This window comes from Ovis canadensis, chromosome 3, assembly GCF_042477335.2.
Source record: "Ovis canadensis isolate MfBH-ARS-UI-01 breed Bighorn chromosome 3, ARS-UI_OviCan_v2, whole genome shotgun sequence".
In the NCBI taxonomy this organism is placed as follows: Eukaryota; Metazoa; Chordata; class Mammalia; order Artiodactyla; family Bovidae; genus Ovis; species Ovis canadensis.
In genome coordinates this window covers 217749217-217766630 of record NC_091247.1, presented here as the reverse complement: position 1 = coordinate 217766630, position 17414 = coordinate 217749217, and the positions used below count along the sequence as shown (strand labels likewise).

Below are 17414 nucleotides of genomic sequence, written 5' to 3'. Positions count from 1 at the left end.
GGATGGCATCACTGACTCAATGGGTATGAATCTGAGTAAACTCCAGGAGACAGTGATGGACAGGGAAGCCTGGCGTGCTACAGGCTATGGAGTTGCAAGGAGTCGGACACGACGGAGGGACTGAACAACAGAGTTCTCAGACTTGTTAATGGATCACTCCCTTGGAAGACCAGGGACAGCAGCACCGAACAAATGGCTCGAAGCACCCAGAAAGGAGTAATTGCCTCAGTTGAAAGACTTCCAGGGAGAGACAGTCCTCGGTCCTCCTCCATGGCACGTTTCGCTCACACAGTTTTCTGGCCGCCAGTACATTGGCTCCGTCAACCCTCCATCTCTCCAACTGATTTTAACCTAGTTTCCAGCTCATCACCCTTCTCAAAAGAAATATCCAAAGCCCCTCTCTCCTTTCGTGTTATACCCCTCTTCTTAGATGAAGGAGAAAAGGAAACGGGGGGTCAGAAGGGCGTGGAAGCTGACAAACAGGCTGCCAGGTCCCCGAGTGTTCTTGCATTTAATCCTCACAACAAACGGGTAAAGCTAAGGGAACTGAGAGTTGGAGAAAATGTGTGATTTGCCAGAGCTTTGAGAGCCAACCCTCCTCCCACGTGCTGAGCTATGTCGGATGAGTCAGAGGATGGGCTTATGGCCATAGCCTGGCTACGGGTTTTCTATACAACTTTCAGTAAATCATAGAATTTCTCTGAATCTATTTTCTCAACAATACAGTAGAGACTTGTTTGTATGGATACAAATGTATATGTAGAAAGATAGATATGACTATACATATGGAAGGGCTTTCCAGGTGACCCTAGCGGAAAAGAGCCTGCCTGACAAAACAGCCAGATGTAAGAGACATGGGTTTGATCCCTGGGTCAGGAAGATCCCCTGGAGGAGGACATGGCAACCCACTCCAGTATTCTTGCCTGGAGAACCCCATGGACAGAGGAGCCTAGCAGGTTACAGTCCATAGGGTCGCAAAGAGTCAGGCATGACTGGAGTGACTTAGCACGCACGCATACATCCATATGGATATCCAGATACATTTCACGTATGTTTGTGTGTATCTATTTCTATCTATCTCTTAACTTACCTACTTCTCTATCATCTATTATTTATCTGTCATCCATTATCTATCATCTATCTATTATGTACCTATCATCTATCTATTATCTATCATCTATTGTATATCTGTTCATCTATCTACCTGTCTATTATTGATCTTCTATTTCCCTCCTAGAAAGGATTTGAAGAGCCTCCATCTTCTTATCTCCTGCTTCGTAGTCAACTCACTTCAATTTGCCTTCTATCTCATCACTCCAGGAAACAGCTTTCTTTAAAGTCATCAGTGACTTTCATGTTGCCAGTTTCAACGGATACTTAAGGAAGATCACCTGGAGTAGGAAAGAGCAGCCCACTCCAGTTTTCTTGCCTGGAGAACCCCATGGACAGAGGAGCCTGGTAGGCTACAGTCCATGGGTTTGCCAAGCATCAGCCCGATTGAGCGCACATGCATCATAGGTCTATTTCTACTTTTCTGAGGGCCCTCCGCAGTATTAACCACAGCGGCTGCACCAGTTCACATTCCCACCAACAGTGCAGAAAGGGTCCCCTTCCCCCCACATCTTTGCCAACACTTGTTATTACTTTCTCTCTTTTTTTTCTGATAATAGTCATTCCAGCAGGTGTGAGGTGATACCCCACTGTGGTTTTGGTTTGCATCTCCCTAAAGATGAGTAATGTGGAGCACACTTTCCTGTCCCTATTGGCGTCTGTGCATCTTCCTTTTGTATGGTGTAAGATAGTGGTCCAGTTTGATTGTCTGGTATGTGTCTGTCCAGTTTTCCCCAACACCATTTGTTGAAGAGGCTCTTCTTTCCGCATTGTATATTCTTGGCTCATTGTCAAAAATAAATTAACTGTAAACACATAGATCTATTTCTGGGCTCTCTAATCTTTTCCATTGATTTATGTGTGTGTTTTTCTGACAATACCATATTTTTTTGATTACTATAGGCTTGTAATATAGTTGCAATGAACAATTCAATGAATAGAAACATCATACCCCTAGTTTTACAAGTCAGAAACTACATCATTCTCGACCAACCATCACCCTCCCTCCATATCTACTCCGTCGCCAAGTTCTAAATGTCCTCCTCGTGTCCATCCTCACAGTCCTACTCAACTAACCACACCTCTTCCATGGGCTATGCTGACCTTCCAAATCACCCTGGTTCCCCTCCACTGCAGCCAGAGTGATCTTTATGAATTTGAATCTGATAACATCATTCTTCCAGCTTAAAATCTTTGGTAGCTTCCCTCACTCCCATTGAAAAACTTAAAATCCCTGAAGTGAAGTGAAGTGAAGTCACTCAGTCCTGTCTGACTCTTTGTGACCCCATGGACTGGAGCCTACCAGGCTCCTCTGTCCATGGGATTTTCCAGGCAAGAATACTGGAGTGGGTTGTCATTGCCATCTCCAGAGGATCTTCCAGACCCAGGTGGACCGAACCAGGGTCTCCTGCAGGATAGGCAGATGCCTCACTGTCTGAGCCACAAGGGAAGCCCTGTTAAAATCCTTGACCTGACCCATAAAGCTTTCCAGGTCTTCTCCTCCTGACTTCTCTGTGCTTTGCAACCACAGTTCACATTCTGTGAGCTCCAGCTACACTCCCCTTCTTTCAGGTCTCTGAATCTGCTGTAAACCCATCCTTCCACAGGGCCTTAGCATTTGCTCTTCCTACAGACCGAATTACCACTCTCTCTTCATCTAGGTAAACCTATTTTATTTTTATGTTTTTTTAAGAATTCATTTCAATCATAACTTCCTCAGGGAAGCCTTCTGTGACCTCTGTGGCCCGGCTGAATCTCTCTGTTATGTATTGTCATAGCATTAAGGACAGTAGAAATTCCTTTCACCAACCTCCCCTTAGCTGACTTCCAGATTTACCCACGCTTTCCGTCTCTCTGTGATTCGTACCCACGGTACTCTGAATGCTGGAAGCAGGTAGCCCACTCTTTAACATCATGGAATATTTCTGCTTCTCTCGTGTTTAGCGTTTGCTTTTCAAGAGTCATTTTTGTGCTTATTCCTAACCTGATTCACGCTAGTTGTGTGTGTTATTATAATTTACATAACTGAATTAAATATTATGTAAGCCAATGAAACATGAGTATAAAAAGTATGCGTCTGTATGAGAACCAAACTGAGTCATTTGGGAAGATGTGGCAAAGGGAAGGCCCCAGTCTTGCTTAGGAGTGAGCGAGACGATCGTCAGTGTTTGGAAAGGAGGTGATCAAACTACAGAAGAGTTGTGCGGGTTTCTTTTCAAGTCTGTCTTTAACTTCATCCTCCCCTTTCAAGAAATGAAAACAGGAAATCACAGATGATGTATTAAGGGTGTGTTTTACACAAGAAAGATGGCAGAGAAAAGGTATTGACTCTGCATCAAAAAGATATGTGTGTGTGTGTGTGTGTGTACACACCCGTATACATTTCATGTTTAAACTCATATTCATGGTTTGTTTCTTTTCTTATGACTCCTTCCTCCAGATCAAACCTTCATGCAGGTAGAAACACAGAAACACCCTCGTCAGGACTCATCATAGAGTTCGAGAAGCCCAGAGTAAGCAGAAATGTGGGCTTTTTGTTCAAAGTGTATTAGGAATTTCAAGATGGTGACACCATAGCATTCAATGAAGTGTGGGGCTCACCTCAGTGTGGGACCCTGTGACCTGCTCAGGTCACATCCCCATGGCGCTGGCTCTGGTCCCCATCTCCTGGCACAGAATTTGGCAGGTGATAAATGATTCTTTCACTCAGTAGGTATTTATTGAGGGTCTTCCATGTGCCAAGCACTGCTCTAGACTCTGGAAATACAGTACAGAACAACAGAAAAAAATCCTTGCCCTCATGGAGCTTAATTTCTATTATACAGTGTCGGGGAGTCAGGGAAGATACATGATAAACAATAAATAAAATATATGGCATTTTAGGGGTTTCCCAGGTGGTGCTAGTGATTAAAAATGTACCTGCCAATGCAAGAGGCGTAAGAGTATGATCCCTGGATTGGGAAGATCGCCTGGATGAGGACATGGCAACCCACTCCAGTATTCTTGCCTGGAGAGTCTCATGGACAGAGGAGCCTGGTGGGCTGCAACCCATAAGGTTGCACAAAGTGGGACATGACTAAAGTGACTTAGCACACACGCACATGGCATGTTAGATGGTGTTAAACAAGCAGGAAAGAGGAACAGGGAGTATGACGGCTAACAAACATAAATGCAATGAGCTTCTAACCAAAACTCGAAGAAGAATAAATGGCAAAATAGCATCAGAATAAAAACCTGACCCAAGGAAAATAAGAATATAAACAGAAATCAAAACCAGGAAAAGATTCAATCAATGAAGTCTGGGCTACACATTTGACTCTGAGCTTCCTTGTCACCAAAGGAAAACATGCGAGATACCACCAGTCACATCGTTCTCGCTCTTTTAAATATTCATTTATTTCTTTGGCTGTGCTGGGTCTTAACTGCTGTGCACAGCATCTTCAGTCTTCGCTCTGGGATGCAGGGTATTTGGTCGTGGCATGTGAACTGTTAGTTGCGGGATCTAGTTCCCTGAACCGGGCTCAAATCCCTTGCATTGGGAGTGCAGAGTCTCAGCCATTGGACCACCAGGGAAGCCCACATCGTTCTTATCATCAGAAAGGCGGAAGCACACCAGTGTCCCGGGGTAAAGAGAGATAGCAGTCTTCGTCTTCCTCCCTGACAGAACCTAGTGAGAGGGCAGCTGTGAAAATAACCTGAATAAACGCAAAGTACTATGATACACAGAGAGGCATTAGCATTAGAATTCTTTCCCAAGATGAAAGAGAAAATTTTTCATTGTGACATCTTTGTTTTCCCTGGAAGGGTGCTCAGGAAATTCACCTTTGCCGGCAAAGTAACTTTCAAAGCGGCTAAAGTTTAGATGTTGGAATCCAACCATCACTTCAGCCCGCAACAATGTCAACCAGTCCGTACAAGTTCCACCATCTCCTTTTCTGACCTTTACAAGAGGAAGGAGGCTGGAGATGCTGAAGCCTTTTCCGGCTGCTCTGCCGTCATAACCCTGAGGCCCCAGCGGGTCCATCCTCAGTGACACAGACAGGACTCGTGAACAGAGAGACCTGGAGCCAAGACAGTGCTGCTAAGGGCGGAGAAAAGGAGCCACACCATCCTCACCTTCCTGATATTTTATTTCTGTCTTCCTCTTGTCCTGGTCTGCCACCATCTCTTGGTATTTCTGTGTTTCCTTCTCATCAGCGTCACCACCATCACGGACTTACAGGAAGTCTTACGTCCTCTACGTTTCACAGAGACAAGACAGTTCAGCAGGACAGATATAGACAGGCTTGTTTTGCCTTTCTTTGTGGCTGTTATCCTGTGTCTGTGTGTCTGTCTCCCACACACAGACAAACCAAATACCGACCTGTGTATACTTCAGAGACAGAGAAAGAGAGGGTTTGATGGGAAACCAATAAATAAAAATACCAGCTACCTTGACTAACAGACTGTCTTTCATCTAGACGGAAAAAAAATAAAACCATAAAACCTCATTAGATCAGAAGCACCTTAGAACTCTAAATGGGGCTCTAAGAAGTTCATTTTGTGGCTATTTGAAACATTAAACAGTGAGCCACCTGTCTTAGACTCTTCTATTGCAAACGTCAAGCTCTAGAGACTAGCTGCAGCCGGAGAGGGAAAGATCTGAGTGTTTCACCGAAGATGTCGCCAGACGGTGGATCTGCTGCCCTTTGAAGCGCCCCCCTAAAATGTGAACGAGAGAGCGTGCCCACCGGGGACTGGCGTCAACAACTGACATGGGCCCCTTCACGGGTTACCTACTTTGGTATCAAAGAGATACCTTTAATGAAAGGAGATCTTGCTGCGGGGCTTCTATTTTAGACTTCATACTAGTAAATATAACTCTGTAGACACGGTCCTGGGGCTGGGACCAGCTCGCGCTGCAGAGGGGCTGTTTGAAGTGCACCTTCAGCGTGGTCTTTGAAGCTCTGAGCTGCAGTACGTGTGGTCATGTCTCTTTCTTTCTCTCTGCCATGGCGGAGTTGTCAACTGCTCTTCAGCGGCTTATATAACGCCCACCTGAACAGGGCGAGGACCTAGGGGTCCACGGGTGGCCATCCTTGGTACTGGAAGACAGCAACATCCCGTGCCTCCAGCCACGAGATGCTTATAGGTCTGCCTGTGGTCGTGACAGACAAAGAAGGCCCCAGGCATCGCCGAACATTCCCCCGGGGAGTGAAACTGCCCCCCGCTGAGGACCTCTGCTGAGAGTGCTTCTCTCAACATCCCTCAAGCTTTATTAAGTAGGACTGTAAATTTCATTCCAAGACTCACTGATCTCGAAATTAAACTTTCAGTTTTCAAAGGGGAAACATGGGGGGAATCAATCAATTAAGAGACTGGAATGAACACACATGCACTACTGTGTAAGAAATAGATAACTAGAGATCAAATCAGAAGGTAGAGTAGACGGATGTACGCTCGTCACTGCAAGAGCACAGAAGTCGCAACTAGCTATTGAACAACCATCGACGGGAGGACCCTGGAACCCACTGAAGAAAGATACCCCATGTCCAGCGACAAAGGAGAAGCTGCAATGAGACGATAGGAGGGGCACGGTCACAATAATATAGATAACTAACAAGGACCTCGGAGAAGGCAATGGCAACCCACTCCAGTACTCTTGCCTGGAGAATCCCATGGACGGGGGAGCCTGGTGGGCTGCAGTCCATGGGGTCGCTGAGGGTCGGACACGACTGAGCGACTTCACTTTCTCTTTCCACTTTCCTGCATTGGAGAAGGAAATGGCAACCCACTCCAGTGTTCTTGCCTGGAGAATCCCAGGGACGGGGGAGCCTGATGGGCTGCCATCTATGGGGTCGCACAGAGCCGGACACGACTGAAGTGACTTAGCAGTTAGCAGTAACAAGGACCTACTGATTAGCACAGGGAGCTCACTCACTATCCTGTAATTAGCTATACGAGAAAATCATCTGGAAAAGAATGTATGTATAGATATGCGTATATATATAGTTGTGTTAGTCACTTAGTCGTATCTGACTGTAACCCCATGGACTGCAGCCCGCCAGGCTCCTCTGTCCGTGGAATTCTCCAGGCAAGAATACTGGAGTGGTTTGCCATTTCCTTCTCCCGTAAATATATATAAACTTGAAGGGCCTCCCGTAAATAGTACAGTTCACCCATGCCCCTCTCAGATATGGCACCTGAATGCGTGTTGCCAGAGACAACTTAGACAGAATGGTACTTGGGAAATTTCATATTTTCTACTACCTTTCTAATAGTAATAAGTATTCCAATAGTAATACGTAAATAGATGTGTGTGCGTGTTCAGTTGCTCAGTCGTGACCCCCATGGACTGTAGGCCACTAGGCTCCTCTGTCCACGGGATTCTCCAAGCAAGGATAGTGCAGTGGATTGCCATTTCCTCCATATATATATACATATATATATATATATGAACTGATTCACTTTGCTGTACACTTGAAATTAACACAACATTGTACACAATTATACTCCAATAAAAATTAATATATATATAAAATTTAAAAATTAATTTTGTTTAGATATTTGTTGATTGATACTATGATTTTTCTTTAACTTATGAATCAACTCAAAAGGTATTAAATTCTAAATGTTGGCTGCCTTTTCTTGTTGCTCAGCCTCTAAGCCGTGTCCAACTCTTCGTGACCCCATGGACTGCAGGCCGCAAGGCTCCTCTGTCCTGCGCTGTCTCCTGGAGCTTGCTGAAAATCACATCCGTGGAGTCGGTTACACTATCTAGCCACTGCGTCCTCTGCTGCCCCTTTCTCCTTCTGCCTTCAGTCTCTCCCAGCATCAGTGTCTTTTCCAATGAGTCAGCTCTTCGCATCAGATGGCCAAAGTATTGAAACCTTTTTTAGTTACCTTTTCCTTGTTCATTTATAACTGGCAACCTACTCCAGTATTCTTGCCTGGAGAATCCCATGGATGGAGGAGCCTGGTGGGCTACAGTCCACGGGGTCGCAAAGAGTCAGACACGACTGAGCGACTTAACTAACTAACTAACTAGGCTGTGGTTGGGGAAGGTGGGCTCTATGATCCTTATTTTTTTGGCATGAGTGGGGAATTGCTTTGTGGCTGAGTGCCTTGTCAGTTCCTATAACAATTTCTTACATGTTTGAAAAATGTGTCTTCTTTTACTGTTGGGTACAAGATTCTACACTGGTCTGTTAGATCAATCTTGTTCATTGTGTCATTTGAGTCTTAGACATTGTTGCCAATTTTTATGTCATCTGATCTGTCACTCACCAGAAAGGTGTATTTTTAACTCTGTAACCATTTGTCAGTTCCTCCCTGAAATTCAGTCATTTTGCACTTTTGCATTTTGAGTGTCTAGAATAAATAAATGCAAATTTGGGTTGGTTATACCTTCCTGGAAAATTCTGAAAGAGATGGGAATACCAGACCACCTAACCTGCCTCTTGAGAAATCTGTATGCAGGTCAGGAAGCAACAGTTAGAACTGGACATGGAACAACAGACTGGTTTCAAATAGGAAAAGGAGTACGTCAAGGCTGTATATTGTCACTCTGCTTATTTAACTTATATGCAGAGTACATCATGAGAAACGCTGGACTGGAAGAAATACAGGCTGGAATCAAGATTGCCGGGAGAAATATCAAGAACCTCAGATATGCAGATGACACCACCTTTATGGCAGAAAGTGAAGAGGAGCTAAAAAGCCTCTTGATGAAAGTGAAAGAGGAGAGCGAAAAAGTTGGCTTAAAGCTCAACATTCAGAAAACGAAGATCATGGCATCTGGTCCCATCAGTTCATGGGAAATAGATGGGGAAACAGGGGAAACAGTGTCAGACTTTATTTTGGGGGACTCCAAAATCACTGCAGATGGTGGTTGCAGCCATGAAATTAAAAGACGCTTACTCCTTGGAAGAAAAGTTATGACCAACCTAGATAGCATATTCAAAAGCAGAGACATTACTTTGCCGACTAAGGTCCGTCTAGTCAAGGCTATGGTTTTTCCTATGGTCATATATGGATGTGAGAGTTGGACTGTGAAGAAGGCTGAGCGCCGAAGAATTGATGCTTTTGAAGTGTGGTGTTGGAGAAGACTCTTGAGGGTCCCTTGGACTGCAAGGAGATCCAACCAGTCCATTCTGAAGGAGATCAGCCCTGGGATTTCTTTGGAGGCAATGATGCTGAAGCTGAAGCTCCAGTACTTTGGACACCTCATGCAAAGAGTTGACTCATTGGAAAAGACTCTGATGCTGGGAGGGATTTGGGGCAGGAGGAGAAGGGGACGACCGAGGATGAGATGGCTGGATGGCATCACGGACTCGATGGACGTGAGTCTGAGTGAACTCCAGGAGTTGGTGATGGACAGGGAGGCCTGGCGTGCTGTGATTCATGGGGTCGCAAAGAGTCGGACACGACTGAGTGACTGAACTGAACTGATACCTTCCTGATGAATTGTTCCTTTTATCATGATATGATAACTTTTTGCCTTAAAGACATTTACTCTGCTACAGCCTTATAGCTAGTATTGTTTTGATTAGTATTTGCTTAGTATACATACATCTTTTTATCATTTACTTACAATTTTTCGGAATCCTTCTGTTTTAGGTATATATTTTGAAGGCAGCATAAGTAAGTTTTCTTTCTATTGCTTTCACATTGAACCTTACAATTGTCTTTTAACTAATGAGTGTAATCCACCTAAACTCATCTTGTTTCTTCAGATGTAGAGAACAGAGTTGTGGTGGCCAATGGGGAGGGGAGTGGTGGAAAGATGGACTGGGAGTTTGGGATTAGCTGATGCAAGCTATTATATATAGGATGGATAAACAACAGGTCCTACTCTATAGCACAGGGAACTATATTCAATATTCAAAGAATATGAGAAAGAATGCATATATTTATATTTGTGTATAACTGGTTCACTTTGCTGTATAGCAGAAATTAGCACAACATTATAAATGAACTATACTTGAATAAAAGATATTTTTTAAAAAGTTACTGTGTTTCTTAATATGTTTATATTTATTTCCACCATTTCTTTCTGTATTTTCTGTTCACTCTTCTTTTTCATGCCTTTTCTTCCTCTTTTCCTGTCTCTTTTGGATTGTTCAAGACCTCCATATTTCTCTTTTTCCCTCAACTAATTTAGAAATTGCATGCTCTGTTTCTACTCTTTCAGGGGTTAGCCTGAAACTTTTGTCAAGCCAGATTCTAAAGTTAATATTAGTACCCTCTTCCTAAATAATATACTTGTGATGCTTTTGAACTATGCTGTTGGAGAAGACTGTTGAGAGTCCCTTGGACTACCAGGAGATCAAACCAATCAATCCTCAAGGAAATCAGTCCTGAATATTCATTGGAAGGACTGATGCTGAAGCTGAAACTTCAATACTTTGGCTACCTGATGCGAAGAACTGACCCTAATTGGAAAAGACCCTGATATTAGGAAAGATTGAAGGCAGGAGGAGAAGGGGACAATAGAGGATGAGATTGTTGGATGGCATCACCAACTTGATAGACATGAGTTTGAGCAAGCTCCAGGAGTTGATGTTGGACAGGGAAGCCTGGCATGCTGCAGTCCATGGGGTTGCAAAGAGTTGGACACGACTGAGTGACTGAACTGAGCTGAACTGAGAACATTTTAACCTCTTAAATATTATTGCTATCCAGCATTTCAGATAGTTTCACTTTAGTTTTACACTCAAGTTTCATTACTTTCATCATTGTTGGTTTTGAACAATTAGTGTATTTTTTTGGCTTTGCCAGACTTCAGGGGGAGCCTGGTGGGCTGCAATCCATGGGGTTGTGAAGAGTCGGAGACGACTGAGCGACTTCACTTTCACTTTTCACTTCCATGCATTGGAGAAGGCAATGGCAACCCACTCCAGTGTTCTTGCCTGGAGAATCCCACGGACAGGGGAGCCTGGTGGGCTGCCATCTATGGGGTCGTACAGAGTCGGACACGACTGAAGCGACTTAGCAGCAGCAGCAGATGTTTATCAGCATTTTTAATTACCATCCCTTCTTGCCTTAACATCTTTCTCTCTGAGTTCAGTTTTTTCTTTCCTAAAATACTCTAGAAACCTTTTCCACAAGGGTCCTTGAACAATACATTCTTTGGGTCATTGCTTAAAAATATCTTTATTTCTTCTCATTTTTAAGTGATAATTTAAGATGATAAAAATGAAGGCTGACAGTTTTTTTTTTTCTCTCGGCAACTTAAAAATATTATCTGAATATTATTTCCACTGTTGCTTTTGAGAAATTAGTTATAAGTCCAATTATGGTCTCTTTATGAGCAATCTGTATTTCTGTCTCTCGTTTCTTTTAAGATCTTCTATGTCTTTTTGATTTTTAAGTTTTTCTATGATGTTATGGGTATAAGTTTCATCTGCTCTTTCTTAGGACTCATTTCCTGTCTCCAAAGATTTGTTTCTGTCACAGATTCTGGAACTTTCTTAGCCTTTTTCTCTTTGGTTGCTTTCTTCGCTCGTTCTCTTAATATTCTTCTCCTGAAATTGCCTCAGTCGTATGTTTCCCCGCTTTCTATTCTGCATGTCTCTTAATCTTGTGTGTATGTTTTCCATTGATGTGTCTAGCTGCATTGGGGGCAGGTTTCTGAAATCTGCCAGTTCCTAAACTCTCACTTCAGCTATATGCTGTTACTGTTTAGTCGCTCAGTTGCGTCCAACTCTTCGTGACCCCATGGACTGTAGCTCACCAGGCTCCTCTGTCCATGGGATTTCCCAGGCAAGAATCCTGGAGTAGGTTGCTGTTTGCTCCCCCAGGGGATCTTCCCCACCCAGCGACTGAACTCACGTTTCCTACACCGGCAGGCTGATTCTTTACCACTGAGCCACCAGGAAAGTCCTCAGCTATGTGTAACTCATGTCAATGTCTGTACTTTCTTGTTCTAGGTTCAATTTGTTTTTTCAAATCTGTCCGGGTTTTCTTGGTAGTGTCTTAAGATTTTTTTCCCATTTTTTCCTTTACATATCTTTAACAATTTTTTAAAAAACCCACTAATTTCTAGTTTTTCTCCAATAGCTCTGTTTTCTGAATGAAGGTTCTTGGTGGTCTACACCTATTATTTGTTGCATCTGCTGATGTTTGCCCACAGACGGTTTTGAGATTATCACTTCGGAGTTGTGATATTGTGATATTGGGCATGAGCATTCTGAAGGACTGTACTAAAGTGTATGCCCTGCAAGGGTCATTTGTATACAGTTCTCCATGGGGTCCCAGCAGCATCATCCACCAAAGATGCTTTCTCATTATTTTGTTAAGTTGAGGGTTCCTGGACCACTCAAGTAATGTCAATGCAAACCCCTGCTCCCCTGCAGTAGAAACGTGGAGTTGTAACTGCCATGACGTCCCTTGCTATTTCTCAAAACTTTCGTTCATTCCTCCCTCATCCTTTCATCCGGCAAAAATTTTTAAGCACATCCTCTCTGCTAGACACTGTGATAGACTGGGGTCTCAGTCATCATTTTGTGAATTTATTGACTCAATCAACAATGTCTAAGCACCTAATAAGTACCAGGCATAGATAAGTGAAAGTCCTCAGTCGTGTCCTACTCTTTGCAACCCCATGGGCTGTGACCCGCTAGGTTCCTCTGTCCATGGGATTCTTCAGGCAAGAATACTGGAGTGGGTTGCCATTCCCTTCTCCAGGGGATCTTCCCAACCCAGGGATTGAACCCGGGTCTCCTGTATTACAAGCAGATTCTCCACCGTCTGAGGCATGAGGGAAGCCCTTAGGCCTAGATAGGGTCTCTGCTTTCAAAGAGCTTAATATTAATAATATTAAGATTCAGGCAAGAGACAAGTAAACAAATAAAAACTAGTTGAGTTGATGTTTCACAGAAAACAACAAAATTCTATAAAGCAATTATCCTTCAGTTAAAAAATAAATTATTTTTGAGATCTGAAGCAAATATAAAATAAATAAATAAACTAGTTGAGACAGTGATAAGGCAAAATAATACTGAAATCAGAGCATGCTAGAGAGTGATTATCTCGTATACATATGACGTGTAACCATGCAGTCTCTGCTCTCAGAGCACGTTCCCAGGGAAGCCCAGTGCCCCCCAGATGCTCTGGGTGCTGCCCACCTTTATTATCTGGCCAGGTGAGCCTGACATGAGCCCACAGGGTGGGTGTGACCTGGCCTGGGGGCAGAGAAGCGGGTTCTTGGAGAGAACGGAGCCAGAAGGACCACCGCCACACCCCCCCCCGGAGGTCTCTGCCGCCCCACGTGTCACCAGGGACTACTCCCTCACCCCGTGGCCCTGGCTGACCGGCCAGCACTGACTTCTGAGAAAACTAATATCTTGCCTTCCAGCCATTCAAACAAATCTCCGTGGCCACCTTGGTCAGGAACTTTGACTCCCTGCTGACCTGATTTTGAACTAGTGACCTGGAGGTGAGCGACTTTGTATCTCATTACTAATTCCTTACAGCCACAGCTTCTTCCTACTGGCCACGAGCCGGAGGCCTGGATGAGGACAAGGGCAGAGGGCCAGCCAGGGGCCCCAGACCCATCCGTCCACCCAGCTCTGGCCCTGCCATCTGGCCTCCTGCCTCCCCCAGGCCCCCACCGGAGCTCCAGCCCGGCCTGACCCAACAGGCTTTAGAAGAGGCCAAGGTCACCGTGGGCCAACCTCCACAGATGGATGCTGCCTGACACCGCAGCTGTGGTCCAGCCTGGCCAGGGATGTTCAGGGGGCACTTAGGCCAGATGAGGGCTGGGCCTCCACCAGGGAGGCCCAGACTATAGACCCAGAGAACACAGCTTGACTCCCCCTGCCACCCAGCTCCTTCTGGACCGTAGTTTCCTCACTTTCCAGCCCTGCTCCTTCCCTGTCCCTCAAGACACCATCAGCCCTTCCGAGTTAGGTGGTGGGGTTACGTGAGTGTGCGGAGCACTCAGAAGCGGCCGGCACGCTCAGCGCTGGCTGTCGCAGCACTCTTTCGCCTGCCCACCTTCCTCAGGGGTCTGTTGTCCCCTGACGGGGCCGAGGGCCCTGTGTGCTGCCTGTCTGGCACGGAAGCAGCTCGAGATGTCTGGGGGCTGCAGGCATGTCTATTGACTGGACTCCAGGTCACTCTCCATTGATCGGAACTTTGGGGCATCGGAAGGTGGGGGTGAGGGGTGGGAGGCATCAAACCAAATCTGGTGTCAGCCTGCTAACGAATAACTTCCTCCAAAACCCTAGCAGGCCAAGTGAAGTGGATGCACCCCTCCTCGTCTGTGTCCAGCTACACTGTGCTCCATGGTGTGTCCCAACAGCAACCACATCCTGTGACACTGCTGCTCCCCTGCTGAGAGATGGGGTCTTCCTCCCTCACCTGGCATCGGGGTGAACTGACGTGACCATAGAGGAGATGAAGCATTGTGACATCTGAGGCTAGGGTTAGAAAAGAAAGGGGTTGGCATTTAAGGGATGGGCCATCCACCCAGGAACTCGGGCAAACAGTGGTGAGAACCATCACTGGGTGACTTTCCAGGGGATCAGCAAGGGCTGGTCCCCTCATTTCTCAGGGCCACAGAGGAGTCTGGCCCTCCTGGACTGCAGTCAGTGTCCTTCAAGGGGCCAGGCTGGAGCTGTGGAGACTGAGGGGGCAGCGGTCAGAGCCCCAGAAGCATCAGTCCTTGCTCTAATGGACGCCTGTGCTCTGTGCTTTGACTGAGATCATTCAGCTAGGCCTAAAATGCATTCTTCTCTGCAGGGACTTGTGGTCCAGGGAAGTGGAAATGCTTCATCTCTTCTGAGAATTACAGCCGTAACCATCGCACGTCGCGTGTGCTTCTCTAAGTGCTGGTATCACATCGCACTGCGATATTCCACCTGCCCATCTATTTCCTCCACCAGACTGTGGGCTCCTCCAAGACAGTGTCCTTCCTCATTCATCCTGGGCCTCTCTTCGGTGACTGAGGAAGGAAGTGGTGAGGATGACCACAATGTAGCCAGACCAGGGTGGCTGGTCCAACTTTTATTCCAGGTCTCTTTGGATTTATCTCAACTGCGGTGAGTTAATTTCAACAGTGGTCATGTCCAGTGGTTTAGCCACTAAAGATAATCTGGTGTGAAATGATTACAGTCAACAGTTGCTAGAAAGATAGACTAGGGTGTGGTGTTTTAGTTTACAATAGATTAATGAAGCAGTGAGACAAATACTGTATGATATCGCTTACTGTGGCATCAAAGACAACAACAAACTAGTGACTGTGAAAAAAAAGAACCAGACTCACAGATACAGAGGGCGAGCCAGTGGTTACCAGGGGGGAGAGGGGAGGGTGGAGGGGCAGCAGAGGGGAGGAGAATTAAGAGATTCAAACTATCAAGTATAAAATAATCTATGAGAATACAGTGTACACACAGGTAATAGAGCCAATATTTTATAATAACTATAAATGGAGCATAACCTTTAAAAATTGAGTCATTATATTGTACACCTGTAACATATAAAATTGTATAACAACTATAGTAAATTAGGGGCTCCCAGATGGCTCAGCGGGTAAAGGATTCACCTGCCAGTGCAGGAGACACAGAAGACACGAGCTTGATCCCTGGGTCGGGAAGATCCCTTGGAACAGGAAATGACAACCCACTCCAGTATTCTTGCCTGGAAAATTCCATGGACAGAGGAGCCTGGTGGGCTATAGTCTATGAGGTTGCAAAGAGTTGGTTACAACTGAGCACACACACAAACTATGGCACATACTTAAATTAAGAAATAAAACATAGTGGGATGAATTGGGAGATTGGGATTGATATATATACACTGTTGATACTGTGTATAAAATAGGTAACTAATGAGAACCTACTGTGTAGCTCAGGGAACTCTATTCAGTGCCCTGTGGTGACCTAAATGGGAAGGAAATCCAAAAAAGAGGGGATATGTGTATCTGTATGGCTGATTCACTTTGCTGTACTGCAGAAACTAAAACAACATTGTAAAGCAACTATACTCCAATAAAAAATTACCTAAAAAATTTAAAAATAGCAGTTAATAGAAATGCAATTGATTTTTGTATATACATCTTGTAGCCTGGCTAAATACTGTTTTAAAATCTCTTAAAAAAAAAAAAAACTTTTCCAGCTACACAATTATTTTGTTTGTGAATAAAGGCAATTTAAATCCCTTTTTTTTCCAAAAAATAAAAGAATAAAAATAAATTACAGAGTGAAATAATACAATAATAAAATGGTCAGCTTCAAAACTGCCTATGACTCTGTTCAGATAAAGTTAACTATGAGTAGGATTCTCTCCAAAGAGGCTGCTAAGATATGTTGTTTCTGGTTCTCTCCTGCAAACAGTTCTCTGAGAAACCAGGTCTCTTCTAAACTGCGAGGGGGCATCAAGGACCCATGGGGATTGCTTTTCTATCTGGTCCCTGGATGTAGAGTGAGAACCACAAGCTTGAGAAACAACACATGACTTCAAAAGAGGGGCCTCCTGGGGGCCTCTAACCAACCACCTGTCATGCAGAGATAACCCACCACTGGGTGAGCTGGTCCCACAGCCCTGCTGAGCCGGGGCAAGCTGCTTCCCCTAAGAGGCTCTTGGTATCTAGGCTGGTGGCAGAGCTGTCTGCTTCTCCACCCTCCTAGCATGGGCACCGGAATCTAGAAAGAGACCCTGACAGAGCAAGCTTGAGTCAGAACAGCTTCTTTGGAACCTTCTGTAAGGGCCAAGATCACCTCCCTGTTGACGGGCTGTGGAGCCAGCAGCTGGCCGGCTGCTGAGCGAGAAAGGAGCCACTCTTCCCGTGAGCTCCCTCCAGCTGCTGCCTCCCCCTCGGCCCTGAGAAGGGATCACTGTCCCCTTCCCCTCACCTGCACCGTGACTCAGACCCCAGGACACAGTCTCACTGCCAAGGGACCTCGGACTTTGCTGTGAAGGGCCCTGGCATTGGTGTCAGGCAGACCTAGATTTGCATCCCAGTTTGGCCAGTGACTGGCTGTGTGACTCGGGGCGAGCTATTTGATTCTCTCTGTGCTTTGGTTTACTCATCAGCAAAATGGGAATAATAATAATAATGTGAGGAATGACAAGTACGATACTTCTAAAACATGTAATAGGAAGCCAGAAATACAGTAAGTGATAAATCAATGCTTGCTAAGTAATTCTGCAGTGCCATCCAGTTCCCTGGAGTGCTGAGATCTTTCCCAGGAGTTTGAGAGCCCCTTGGATGGGAAAGAGGACAGGGAGGGGAGGAAAAGTGAGCTGGGTTATCAGCCTCCCGTTAGCTAAAGCAAATGCTCTGCAGTCTATTGTTTGTTGCACATCTAAGTCTGAAGCAT

At 45.2% G+C, this 17414-nt stretch overlaps 1 long non-coding RNA gene across 1 annotated transcript; it reads right to left on the bottom strand.

Moving 5' to 3' along the window:
* Positions 1 to 3807: 3807 nt before the first annotated feature.
* On the bottom strand, positions 3808 to 5466 carry LOC138438348 (uncharacterized). The gene is made up of 2 exons (XR_011256297.1): positions 5227 to 5466; positions 3808 to 4777 (listed from the first exon to the last, which is right to left on the bottom strand). It is a non-coding gene; the product is annotated as an uncharacterized lncRNA (long non-coding RNA).
* Positions 5467 to 17414: the final 11948 nt, after the last annotated feature.